Here is a 14932-nt window from a genome sequence, read left to right as displayed (position 1 = left end):
ACAGGACGACAACAACAATGGTGCCGATTCACAGGAGGCACTCTGCAATGATCCATATTGCACCTGCCCTAACCACGAGAACAAGGGGCCTCCCCCGTCACCCCCGCCACCACCACCACCAACAACGGGAGGCTACTATGGAGAAGGTGCAACACAATTTGCTATGTGGCCACACTACTAGGATGACTTTATCTTTTTCACATGTACTCAGGTTTAATTACCTAAGGCATGTTAGGTTTAATTACCTAAGGCATGGTTTAATTACCTAAGGCATGTTAGGTTTAGTCAAAGAAAACTCTGTACCCAGGGTCGGTACATGTAGTCACATGCCATTTAATGTGTTTCGTGTGTTGATTTATATAATGACGTACGTCGTTAAGTTTTTTTGCAGCACGTGTTCAAATTTAAATACGTCCGTATCATTAAGCGGAATATTAAGACCATAGATAATGAAAACAACCACATAATGAAAAGTTTGATACTATGCCACATTACACAACATATTAATACTACAACTACGTGCCGATAGTAGACATAGGGGCAAATGAACTTCTAAATCCTCAGTCTGAAACGTACTGAGTAAGCAACTCATCATCCGAGTACCAGTCCTCTACTATAACCCTGTTGCTGTGGCTAGGCTCAACTGCGTTGCTCTGACCTACCTATCGCTTGTAGTAAGCGGCCTCCGCTTCATCCGCGGCCGCTGCGGCCTGAGTGAAGAACGCGTTGTCATCCTCCTCTGCCTGTAAGCCTGCCTCTGCTAGAGCGATGAGCTCGCTCAGTCTGCCAGTGTCGTCGTCAGCCTCCTGCGCCTGAATGCCCGCCTCTGCTAGAGCGATGAGCTCGCTCAGTCTGCCAGTGTCATCCTTAGCCTCCTGTGCCTGTATGCCCACCTCTGCTAGAGCAATGAGCTCACTCAGTCTGCCAGTGTCGTCCTCATCCTCGTCTCCCTCATCACACAACACAATCGGTGATTGAACGGAGCGACCAGCTCATGATCTAGGGCCATCTAACTTCTTCTCCTCATACCTTGCACGAGCCACCTCTGCGGCATGTTCCCCGCTGTAACCAATCCCTTCATGTATAAAATGCAATCAGTTAGCAACGCGATTATATTGCATTTAAAACCAGGCAACAAAAAAAAAGGTTTTCAAGCACTCACTGGTATATAATGTAGCAACATGCTCGTTCAAGACCTGCATCTGTACTCTTGTGTCCTCCCTTGCCTCATTCCTTGCCCTCTCCTCCTCTAACGTCATCCGCCTCTCCAATCCCCATTTGTTAAGCCCAACATCGATCGGGTTACAAATACCGTGCTGTCTAGCAAACTCACGCATCTTTTCTTTATGATGTTTAACGAATAGGTTGGCGTAGTCAGGTCTATATCCCCTCTTCCGTGCAATTAGTTGCCTCTTCTTTAGTTCATCTAAGAACTTAGCTTGACCATCATAACATTCCCAACTGCATTCCCAACAGTCACAGTTTGGGACAGAAAGGTCAGGAGGGACGGGGGCATCTTTGCTAGACGCATCGGGGTATACTTCTCGAGGACGACCCCATTTTCGCCAAAACTCCACCCGAAACATTTCTTGCATCTAACAAAACGGATGTAATTTAACAAACATAAATCAAAACATCACAAAAAAATATCAATGAGAACCATAACTACAATACAACCAATTTCATTCTAAGAACCGAAAGCAGTTAACATTATACCCTAAACCTAGGGTTTCTCATTTGATCCACAACAATGAACCCATAACATAACTACACGCGGCTAGGTTTGCTAGCTTTTTCCACGCCTTGGAATCAACCTACGGTTGTATAATACATATATTGAGGGATACAATGAAACCCTAAGTAATGACGATTCTTAGGTTCAAAAATCCGACTAATATATATCGAATCGATGCGAAAAAAACAAGGAGGTGAGCGAGTATACCTTGCTCTCGAAGATCTATGGATCAAATCAAGGTTTTCAAGGTCCAATATGTCGATTCGTGAGGTAGGGTGAAGTGGGGAGAGAAAAACCCTAGAGGAAGGAGAAAGAAGAGGAAGAACGCTCGGGCAAAAAGGTTGGGCTGGGGTTAAATGCAGGAGATCAGCGCCAGGATCTACGGCGCCGAGCTCGGCGCCAGTCACTCTGGCGCCGAGCCCCCTGGCAGGTCATGGCCCCGTGTCTAGGAGCTCAGCGTCAGTGACGGTGGCGCCGAGCTCGGCGCTAGCATCAGTGGCGCTGAGCTAAGGGTACATTTTCTGAATTCTTTCCGCCAGGGGTCTATTTGTGAGAAACTTTCAAAAAAAAGCCAAATTGTAAAAAATTCGGCTATTTCTTCTAAACATGTCTCCTCACTTGGTCCCTCGTCTCACCTTTTTTCCTTCCATAGCCTGGACCCCTCTTTGCCGCCCGGATCCCTTCCACCTCCTCATCAAGGTTGTGACACCTCCTCCGATCCTCTCTTTGTCAACTCTTCCTGACACACATCTGATACGGCCACAGGGGTTGTCGGCACCGCCCCAAAGTCCCTGCCCCCTTGGAGTGCGTCATCGTCCCGTTGTCCCCACGACTGCCAAGGCCTTTGGAACGTGCAAGGAGCTCGTCCTCCTAGGTCCCCACCTTCACGAGCTCCTTCATCTCCAGTGCCACGAGCTCCTCTACCTAGATCTTTGGGGCGACAAAGCATGGATATGGCTGACAACAAGCGGGGGCAAAAGGAGTTGGACCTTGGAGGTCCCAACCAAGAACGATGACAACGACTTCCTCTTTGCCGACCAGGGATGATATCAATAGCAAGAAAGAGAAGGGTGAGGAACAAAGCATGATTTGTTTTCTTGCTTGGAGCTGGGTTCTATACAAGGGAACTACGTACTCCTCCGTGAAATCAGGCTCACAATATATAGGTACTAGTTTTATACTTGCATTTATTGTATGTGTGAGCTGCTTAGAAGCGTCCTTTACGAGCGTGTGCCTACTCCCCTCCATCCCCTACACATCTTGCTTTTTAAGAAATTAAACTTGCTTTTATTATGTTTATTATAAAAATATTTCACTATATTAATCTAATGATACTTATGGCGCATCACAAATATTAGTTTTTATATATATTTAGTTAAATTTCAAAAAATAACTCTTCCAATAACAAGATGTCAAAGTATTTTCGAATAGAATTATAGCTAGTCGGCTATAGCCTATAGAAGCATGGGTTGGCAGACTGTTCGCTCGGTCGTATTTGACTTATAAACCATGGCTTATCAGCCAACGAATAATATTTTTTTCTCACACCAAACCAACCAATAGTACTTTCAGCCATGGTTTATAAGCCAAACTAGCCCAAACGAATAGGTCGTGGATTGGCCCTGACATTTGTGTGACTTTACCTCTCGATCCATGGTTCCTGGGCCATGTTTAGGCCGCCCGAATTGGCGCCACCCAAAACTACAGTAGCATTTTGTTTTTATCTGGTAATAATTGTCCAATCGTTGACTAATTAGGCTCAAAACGTTCATCTCGCAAAGTACAACCAAGATGTGTTGAAGCAACTGCCAATAGACCAAGCTTAAGCCTCAACATGCATGAAAACAGATGAAGAATCTAAGCTACCATGGATTTCAATAGCCCACACCGGCCAATACCACCGTGGCATTTCCCAATGCCAGGTCCTACGAAGGCCCCGTGGTTTTTTTTCACCACCAACTCTAATTCTTGGGGACAAGTTATGAAACAAGATCTGTCTAGGAGTGCCGGTGGGGGGGGACCACACGAGGATAGACACAACCAAGAGAGGGCATAATCAAACCAAGGGTTTCGCCACCACCACAACCACCATCACCAATCGACTAGTCCACGGGAAGGAGAGCAGAGGGAGGACGGGATCCCGACGCGCCTCCCTGCCCTTGGTCCGATGGTCCTGAGGTTTCTCCCGTGGTGTCACACTAAGTTTTTAAAACAAAATTGAATGCTAGTTATATGTATGCTAGGATCAGGTTCCTAGATATTGGACATCATTAGTGAATAACAAAAGCAGTGTTATTAAATAGGCGAATTTTGCTCTCAGATATTATATTGAAGACACGTGTAATTGGCTAATTCACACCGCCAACATCGAAATTTGTTGTGTACCATTACAAAATCGTGGCTATTTGCTGTAAGACACTGTCTCATTATTTTATTCATTTCTTAGTTTGAGAGAGAGAGCAGGTGGGGGGAATGTCCAAAAGTACTTTCATGTCTTCAACTTTTGGCTCTTCCCTGATATTTGTCTTAACACATCGCCGCAGCTGATTCATCGTCGTCCTTCTCGAGCGTCTGTTAGGTACTGCGACGTGTCCTGTCGTGGGTCCAGATGACTTCTCCATCCGCTCTCTGCCATGGCTCCAGATTCATCGTCGTCCTTCTCGTCCACCCAGCGGCGTGACCCTAGTGGCACCGGCCCCAGTGGCGTGGCCCCTATGGTGCGGCCCTGGCGGCACGACCCTACGCCCTAGCCCCAGCGGCACCGGTGGGGCATCCCCTAAGGCACGACCCTAGTGGCACGACCCTTGCGCACCGGCCCTGGTAGTGCAGCCCCTAAAGAGCGACACCTACGCCCCAGCCCTGGCTTCATCTTTGTGGCAGAACTGCCCGAAATAACACGCTTTCAGAGCCGCTCGTCTTCCACTAGACACTAAGCACCTCAAAAGTGAGCTACATCGGACAATTCCGTCGAGCACACCCCAAGGGAGAACTCGAAACAATCCACGTTTTACATCCATAATCCAATAATGAGTTCGAGCTTACAACACTTAGTCCATTTCATACCACAAGAGTTCTTGGAGATTTTTTTATTACAATACCAAAGTTTAGAGTGCGATAATTAAACAGCGGAACAAAAATAAACATCTCATGGAAACGATACAAGGATCCGTCTGTGTCCACCTAAAGAATCCTCCACACAAGAGCTACTCCTCAAGCTGCACCTGCAACAGGGGTAAAATAAACCCTGAGTACACAATGTACTCGTAAGACTTACCCGACTAGTGGAAATAGTTTCTCGACTCTCAAGGATATGATAGGCAATATAGGTTTGTTGTTTTCTTTTTGTTTGCGAAAAGCATTACTAGAAGTATGTCCTAAAGATCAAATTTAATTAGCAGTCATCATTACTTCATTAGCTAACCATTCTAGGTAAGCACATGTTCTACTTTCAAGCAAGGGTTAAGCAATCAGAACCATTTCACCATCTTTCATCTTCCAGTTCTTACTACGGTGCTAGACCATAGCCAAGTCATACCGTCTCACGGAAACGGCGATTCAGGAACCAATATATCCCAGCTGGGTACCCTGAAACACATTCCTCGCTTGTACCCTAGGCACAAATAAGACAAACCCATTCCACTCCTGTCAAGGGGTCCAGCTCCCCGTCCAAACTTAGACTCCAAGCCCCCACACTTGAGACCCAGTCTTAGTATGGTGCTTAGACCTCCACCTTTCCTCGCCTCCAATCAGTTGGTCCGAAAAGAATCGGAACCCACGAGAAGAGCATAACGAGCCTTCCCGCTCCCATAAGTAAGAATGTGCTCAGGATAATAAATATGTGACCTGACTACCATCCACAGCAACGAACGGTCTTTAATCGACATGAATAGGAAAAATAGTGTAACCAAGCTAAGCCCCGTTGGCCATGGGACACAACCTATTACACCCACCAATACCCATACCATATCCCTACCCTGTCTCTATTTTTCCTTTCATCATTTTATCATGAGAGTAAATATAATAATCACTTATTGTGAGTAACGGCATGTTACTCACGCTACCGAAAACCAAAGCATAACATCTACTCGAACCTACACTAGTAAGACTCATAGGACAGATATATCTATGCATGTGGTTTTCATAAAATTCCTAAAACATAAATGCACATGACATATATATATATTCAGTGATTATTAAAAATAAGGGTTATGCACTGGGGCTTGCCTTGGGCAGGCATGGAGTCAGCTGAGTCAGTCAGTGGTGGCTCCGGGACCTCCTCCTGCATGAGAATCTCCTCCTCGTACTCCTCAATGATCTCCTCAAACTCGTGATCATCGGTGGTCATGATCTCTGCCAACTCGTTCTCTACATGCATGCGATGATGATGCAACACTTAGCATTTAGGCAACAACAACTCTTAAACTAAGAATACACATACTAAGCTACTAAGCTAGCTCTAATGACTAAGGTACTAAGATAACTATCATCTTCATCAAGCAATGTGTTGAATTCAACTAACAAGCCCTTAGCTTGGCAAATTAAGGATATATCTTTATTGGTACTAGTGATTTAATGTATATTGAAACAAAGAGCATTTAACTACCCTCTGGCTCGCACGTGGACACGGCTCGATGGCGGCAGAGAGATGAGAAACAGAGAGAGAGAGAGCGGTGGGGTACGGCCGGTGGCTTGGCATGTGTGTGCCTTGGCTGGATGTGGTTGGCGCGACCGTGGGGATCCATGTCCAGGCGCTAGCAGACAGGCACGCGCGTTCGTGATCGTCTTGGCCCACGCGCTACAATGCCATCAATGACAAGGCAATGGTGAGCCCGGCCACGTGCGTGTGGCAGAGGCGGCATCACACTGGGCTGGCAGCGGCTATGTCGTGGCACGAGGCAGGTCGGCAGTGCGGCTGCACGGTGGGGTTGGCGGCAACACCGCCTGGCTGCGCAAGTAGCAGCAGCGGGTCCACGCGCCAGGAGCCAGCGGCGGCCAGGCCACAGCCAGGACAGAGCAGCCATGGCTGGCCACACACGGCAGCGTGCGTGCGTGTGGGATAGCCAATGTGGCGACACACAGGGCCCGAGCATGGTGACTGCGCCCATGCGGCAACCTGCCCGCGACCATGTCGTGCACAAATTTTAAAGTGCCTATAGAAACTAAACAGTTGCTTTTAGACCTTAACCATCTTCACCATGTTCAAGATGGCATATGAGGCTACCAAACCGAGCTAACACATGATGATTTTTCTTAACCCAATTTTGCAAAATAAATTGCCAAACATGGCATTGTCTAACTGTCAACATACTTAAAATTATTCTAAGTCTTTTGAGCTGAACTTGATTCCAATTTGCATTTCTAGGCTATTAGAAATGTTGGCTAGCAATGTTATTTTTCTACAGCAAGTATTTCATTGTCATCTACAAAGTTCATATTCCAATCTTTATTTAAGCGCCACATATATGTTCTATAGCATTTTTGTTCAATAAAAATTAGTTTTAAAGCCTACTTGATATACATGAGCTATTGAATCAACTTTCGTTTAACATTTTTATTAGTCATTTTAGGTTACAAGAAATTGATTACACACTTTATCACATGCACTAACACATAAACATGATGCTCATGACATGTTTTAGTAAATGATTTAGGGGGTAACACCGAGGGTGTTACAACTCTCCCCCCCCTTAAACAAAATCTCGTCCCGAGATTTCATGTGAGTGCCTAGTGTAGGAAACAGGGTAAGAGTGAGCTTTAAACATAAACTATTGCCTCGGCACACTAGGAAGAAGATGGGGATAATGCTCCAGAATATAATTCTCCGGCTCCCAAGTTGCTTCATCCTCCGAATGGTTTTGCCACTGGACTTTATAAAATTTCACTTCTTTGTTTCTAGTAACTCTCTCTTTTTCATCCAAGATTTTGACAGGATGCTCAATATAAGAAATATCAGGTTGGAGAGGGAGTCTTTCAATTTCCACCACTTCATTAGGAACTCGTAAACACTTTTTCCACTGGGAGACATGAAAGACATTATGTACTGCTGACAAAATATCCAGAAGTTGGAGACAATAAGCAACAGTACCACACCGTCCCAAAACTTTATAAGGTCCAACATAACAAGGAGCTAACTTTCCACGGACTCCAAATCGATGCACACCTCTCATCGAGGATACCTTTAAGTACACATGGTCACCAACTTCAAACTGCAAAGGCCTTCTCCTCTTGTCCGCATAAGCTTTCTGACAGTTCTGAGCCGCTTTCAAATGACTCTGAATAACACTAACCTGTTCTCTTGCTTCTTTGATAAAATCATGTCCAAAGTACCCATGGTCACCCACTTCAACCCAGTTAAGAGGTGTCCTATATTTATTACCATATAGGGCCTCGAACGGTGCCATTCGAATGCTCCCTTGATAGTTATTGTTATAGGAAAACTTAGGTAAAGTCAAGCATTTGTCCCATTTTTCTAAATAAGAAATGGCACAAGCTCTCAACATGTCTTCAAGTACTTGATTGATCCTTTTTGTCTGACCGTCAGTTTGCTGATGATAAGCTGAACTTCTGAGGATATGAGTACTAAGACATATCTGGAGTTGCCCCCAGAAACAAGAGACAAAGACTGGCCCTCTATCGAAAACAATGGTAAGAGGAACTACATGTAGGGTCACAACCCGATCAAAATACAACTTGGCATACTTCTTGGCTGAATACCTTGTATCCACCGGGAGGAAATGAGCAGACTTGGTAAGACGATCCACAATGACCCAAATAGAGTCATACCCCTTTGTCGTGCGGGGCAAACCCATAACAAAGTGAATGAAAATATCTTCCCATTTCTAAACAGGAATAGTCAAGGGTTGTAGAAATTCAGGCGTACACATATGGTTCGCCTTAACCCTTCCACAAATGTCACATTCTCAAATGTATTTGGTAATATGTTGTTTCATATTTGGCCACTGAAAGGATCAAGATGCCCAAGAGGGGGGGTGAATTGGGCTAATTCGAAATTTTTGCAATAATTAAGCCCTACACTTAGCCCATTTCACCCCTTGTGCCTAGAATGTGTTTCTATTGTTCTCCCGTACAAAAGTTTTGCACCCTAGGTTCCAATCCTACTCTAGCATGACAATTCTAGGAATGTAAAGACATGAAATGAATTGCTCAAATGTAAATGCTCAAAATAAAGAGAGGGAAAGGAACACGGCAATATTTTCCTAAGGTATCAGAGAGTCGCCACTCCCCACTAGTCCTCGTTGGAGCACTCGCGCAAGGGTATAGCTCCCCCTTGATCCACGATAGGATAAAGTGCTATCTATGGGCTGATTCTTTGACACTCCATCATGGTGAATCACCCACAACCGCTCACAAAATGACTTGGGTCATCTACAATCTCCCAATCACCACCGAGCCGTCTAGGTGATGGCGATCATCAAGAGTAACAAGCACAAACTCTCACTTGACCAAGACAAGCCTAATAAGTAAGGTGGATGCACACTTGCTACTCCCTATGCACTAATGAGGTCCTTAATCTTGGATTATCAAATCTCAATCACCCCACTAGGCTCTTGCTCTCCCTTGCACTCCAAAGGTGTTTCTTAGCTGAACAAATGGGCAAGAGACCTCAAATGGATGAGTGGGATATGTATTTATACCCCCCCATTCAAAACATAATGGTTAAGGTCCAACTCAGCAAGTATCGGGATGAACGGACACACCGGTTAGTGAAATACGTCAGCATGTCAGAAAGAGCCGTTTGCTCTAACCAGACTCTAGCCTGCGTCCAGTCAGCACCCACCGGACGCGTCTGGTCATCAAAACCCTCTCTAGAACCTTACTGATGTTGATCAGATGCTAGCACCTAGAGTCCGGTCATTTCTTTGTTCAGCGTCTGGTCCATGGTCAACAGCCTATCCACGCTGCTACAGATACGACTAGCGTCGCATTCGGTGAGCACTGGTGTCCAGTGTCTGGTCATGCTCTGACTGCTGCTGCCGATCAAATGAACTGATCAGACTCTCCAAGCTACATCCAGTCACAACCAAACTAGCATCCGGTCAGTCATTTGACTCTCCATTTACTTCCAATTTGAAATTATTTGTGAATGAAGTTGACTTCTATAGATCTTAGGGCTATTCCTGAGCTACCCAGTGCTAAGTTTGACAAGTGTACACCACACCTAATCTATTAGACTCACCTAGGTTAAGCTACTAGTCCATACCCCCCTTAATAGTACGGCCAAAGGAAAAACAAAGTCCTAAACTACTCTAAATGTCTCTCCAACACCAAACAACACTTAGAACTAGTCCGTCCTTAACCTTGTCGTCCATCCTTTGAAAACTGAAATGATTTCCATCGACAGGGGCATGACAACCATGATTGCCCAATCAATTTCCATTACCATGACCTAACACAAATTGCCTCTGCAAAACACATGTTAGTCATAGTAATCTTGTGTCGTCATTAATCACTGAAACCCAACTAGGGGCCTAGATACTTTCAATCTCCCCCTTTTTGGTGATTGATGACAACACAACCTCGAGTATGTAAAAGAGATGAGTGAGGTTTTCAACATGCTTGGTTCATATAAGCTTTTGACAATAAGAACAAAAGGATTAGGCATGCTTATATGACCCAAGCCAACATGGTGTACTCAAAAGATATTAATTAAATATGAGTACATGAAGTAAAGCTCATTTGAATTGGAGTAAAATGCGGAAGCAAAGCCAATGAGCATAACCAAGTGACATGACATATATAAAACAATGTAGAGAGCACACATGTCACATAAGTCTCACCATCACATGTATATCATACAATGCATGAAAATAAATGTGAATGCACGAAGTATCACACACGAAAGACCAAAAGAATCGAGTCCATTTCACATGCTCCCCCTAAATGTAACATACTCAGTCCCTAATATACTCAGTCCCTCTCCCCCTTTGGCGTCAAGCACCAAAACCTAAAGGTTAGAAGGTGGGACAGGAGCAGTCAAGTCGGGCGCTGAGGTGCAGTGAGAGACATGGAACTGAGCTACATCATCCTCTGACCTTGAACTCTGAGGGGTCTGACCCTCTATAGCTGGAAGTAAAGGTGAAGCAGTCTGGGTCTAGTTAGTAACTGGCACTACCTGTAACTCTACAAGTGTTACTATAGGAAGGAGAGCCACATCTGCTGCTGTCGCTGTCGTTGAAGCCTCAAGTGTAGGAGTGACTGTCTGAGGTGGCTCGGATGATGCAACAGATGACGAAATTGTCTCGGTAGTCCCGGTAACTGGAGCAGTTGTGGTAGGGACAGAGACTCAAAACACTAGAGGTGTAGGCTGCCCTGTAAGCTCACTGAAGGTAGCATCGAGACTTCTAGAGACTGGGGTGTCCGTCATTAACGCTGTAGAAGTTTGAGTCGGAGTGAAGCCCATAACAATAGGAGTAAAGTGCAGACCCTAAGCTGTCCCTAGTGAAGCAAACCACTGAGACACTTGCTCTATAGGTGAGGCAAATTAAGGAGCTGGCTGTCTCTAACTCGGAAGCCCACTGGGCTGTACAACTGGAGTCACTAGAGTGGTGGTGGTAGGCTAGCCTATCTAAAATGTAGACCGCTGAGGATCAACCCCAATAGCAGTGAATACATGCTGCATAAAGCCGAGTAACTGTTGTTGAATCATAAGCTATTGCTGCTGCATGGCCTGTTGATGCCACTAAAACTCATCCTATTGTGCCTGAACATGAGTAAGTGTAGTTGTGGTCTCTTGTGCCTGGCATGTCTGATCCTGCCTCATCTGCTCAAGAACAGCTAGGAATGCCGGGTCGGTCTGCGGTGGCTGTGGTGGAGCTGACCTAGAGCCACTGGCCTCTCTATCATGTGGTCGAGGACCATCTATGGAATCGGCTGATAGTCATCGTCTGAGCTATCACTCGGGTCGATCTCGACCTTATCTTCCTGCTGTACATCAAGCTCCTCCTTTGTCTTTATGATGCCCCTGATGATCTCATCATGCTGAGTTGTTGTCTCTGGTATCTCTAGGCGACGACTTGGCTAGTGAGGTGTCCTCGCACGACTATGATGTAGCATCCGGTTCATGTCATACTATGGAAACTCAGTAGTAGTACCTATCCATTATGCCATTGTCTCTGGTGACTTGTGTGGAACTACCTTTCGGAGTAAGAAAGTGATCCAATGAGCATAAGGCAGCTGATGGTGACCTCTAAAGCCCTCTGCTAGTGTGTCCTCCATCTATAAAAGCATCACATCCCAAATATCAAAGACAGTCTGAGACACCAAGTAATGCACTAGCCACAGCTAAATTCAAGTCAGGCCCTTGTGGTAGCCCATCCTCGAAAGCAGAGTCCTTCTCATAATTGCATCAAGGAGCCAAGCTATAGGTTTAAGGTCACGTGGTGTCCTGCTCAACCCCTCGCCAAATGGCTCTGTGAAGCATGGTCTAAGAAAGATCTATATGTGGCATAAGTCCACCATGATGGCGTCTCGGAGGCTCTGTCTGTCCATAACATGCCTCGTGAAGACGAATAGGTGACTCTAGAATCCTTAGTATCTTTCTGACCCTCGAGCTCTAGAGCCTGTAGTCACATCCTCAGAAAGAAAAATGAATAAACCTATGTCTCAGGTCAATCCACAAGGAGGAGTAGAACTCATGGACCCAAGATGGAACATACCGACCAGTCTATCCAAGGAGATCTGATAAGCCTGGCAGATAAGTGAGGTGAGGACGGATCTGCTCGCCTGCAGCTACAACTAGAGACTCTAAGGAGCAGACTCGCTAAGATCTGAAGGCAACACCGCTATTGAGATATGCACTATAGAAGTCCTCCTACAACATAGTGTAGAAGTGCTCTGAGGCCTGCTCATCCCACCTTGGTGGAAACCAATCCTCAAACTGTATGAACCGTAGCTGCTGCACCTGTCTTGTCTCGCTCTGCGGTGGCTGCCACTACTGCTGCTCTCTCTGCCTCAACATCATCTCTCTTGCGCTTCTTCTTTGTAGACTTTTTCGCCTTTCCTTTTTGCTGAGCAGTCAGTCAAGGCGGAGGCGTTGGATCCCCATCGTCGGGACCACCCTAGACATTTTTGCAACTTGCCATCTCTGAAGCTAATAAGAATCACTACCACTGACAAGAAACAACCGCCAACTGACACTCATGAGGCTTGGCCTCAATCCATACTCACAGGCTTGGCCCCGAGTGAATCTGTCAACTGCCCAACTGCCAAGCAGACTCACTGCCCAAACTGACTGCACAATAGAATAGGAGGTATATATATAAGCAACTTTATATACTAGGGAAGTGAATGACCTAATGGAAAGCAAGCAGTGGGAAAGTAATGAGCAAATATGGCTTGCTACCTTAGAACAATCCCGAGACGTGCGAAGGGATAAGTTGTCGATCACAGGGACACCACACATGAACGACAATAGCACTGCAAGGTCATACGGCTGAGAGAGGAATTAGAATTGAAATCAAGGCCGGTTGAGACAATTTGTCGAACACGTGGTAGGTAATGGAGATGGCTTACCCTTAGGGCTAGGGTTTGGTGATGCAAAGCAATGCAGCGGTCGAGGAGGCACGGCGCTAGGAAACTATCAACGTGAGAGGATAGCAACGCGATGACGCGGTGGTGCGCGAGCACGTGGCAATGGGCGAGGATGGCTGCATAGGCAAGACGTGTGTAGTGGCATGGCAGCGTGATGTAGGTGGCGCAGGTGCGTGGGCTGCGCGACGGTGGGGCCACGACAGTGGAGGTGCAGGCACGAGCGCGACGGCGAAGGTGCAGGCGCGGGCACAACGATAGAGATGAAATAAATGAGGCCCCCCATGGCAGACAAGGAAAGAAAAGAAAATTCCTTTCATCTTGCTCTTCAGTGACCAAACGCACTGGTGAAAATGACCGAACATAGAAAACCAGAGTCTGGTTGAGTACAGAGAGGTACAGAAATGCCCAAATGGCGATCGGACGCATCCGATGCACTATGACCGGACGCAGTTCTAAGTCCGATCCTTTTCTGTTAACTTCCTCGTGTTTACCGGACGTGGATTCAACTTCACACCTGATGCGCATGAAAAACTATTCATCTTTCGGTCTTTCTTCAGCAACTGTATCTTCTCCTGATGTACTGACCAGATGCTGCAACAGGTGAGTCCAGTCCCTGCATCTGGTCCCTCTTCAACTATAGATACTCCTCCTTTCTTCGCGATGCTTTCTCCCAATCAAGTCCTAAACTTCAATAAGACACAAATAAACACCAATTGGGACTGATATGAGAGACCTCTTTCAAACCCTCAAGTTTTTCTAAATAATTTGCCTTTGGCTATAATTCATTTTAAGAAAATAGGCAACAAAAAGGGGCGAGGAGCACCATGTGACCACACAAGAGGGTTTTATGACCAATAGGAGCTTCAAATGCTCTCCCTATTTGTGGATAAACACAGCGGGTGCTCAAAAGATAACCGAAAAGAAAGGACAAAGCAGCACACATGCACGTGCCATGCAATACTTAAAAGTAAGTCTAGTAGCTTGTTAAGTTTGATCCAAGGTTAAGCTTCTTCACATGCTTTTTGGCGGTTATCTTAACCATGTTAGACAAGCCCTAAATGCATTACTAAAAATTAAACATGTTTTATATTGCAATGAAATACAAGGGACAACACAAGTTCATTTTTAGTGAAGTTACTAAAGTCAAGCACATTTAGCTCATTCCTCAACCGACAAAATGTAGCCTCATCTAGCGGTTTAGTAAAGATATCCGCCAATTGATCCTCGGTCCTTACACCTTCTAGTGATATATCATTTTTAGTAACATGATCTCTAAGAAAGTGTTGAACTGGATAATTAGCAAGCTTTACCGCGCTCTCATTATCACACAAGAGAGGTACCTTTTCTAGAACTACACCATAATCTAGAAGAGTTTGCTTCATATAAAGAATTTATGCACAACAAGCACCCACGGCAATGTACTTCGCCTCGGCGGTGGACAATGCCACACTATTTTGCTTCTTGGAGAACCAAGACACTAGTGATCTACCAAGCAAATGGCACCCTCCAGATGTGCTTTTTCTACCAATTTTGCAACTAGCATAATTCAAATCGGAATAGCCAACTAGTTGGAATCTAACTCCTTTTGGGATACCAAAGACCAATGCTTGGTGTGTGCTTAAGGTACCTAATGATTCTTTAAACATC

This window comes from Miscanthus floridulus, chromosome 7 (assembly GCF_019320115.1).
Source record: "Miscanthus floridulus cultivar M001 chromosome 7, ASM1932011v1, whole genome shotgun sequence".
Lineage (NCBI taxonomy): Eukaryota > Viridiplantae > Streptophyta > Magnoliopsida > Poales > Poaceae > Miscanthus > Miscanthus floridulus.
This window is presented reverse-complemented; position numbering follows the sequence as displayed.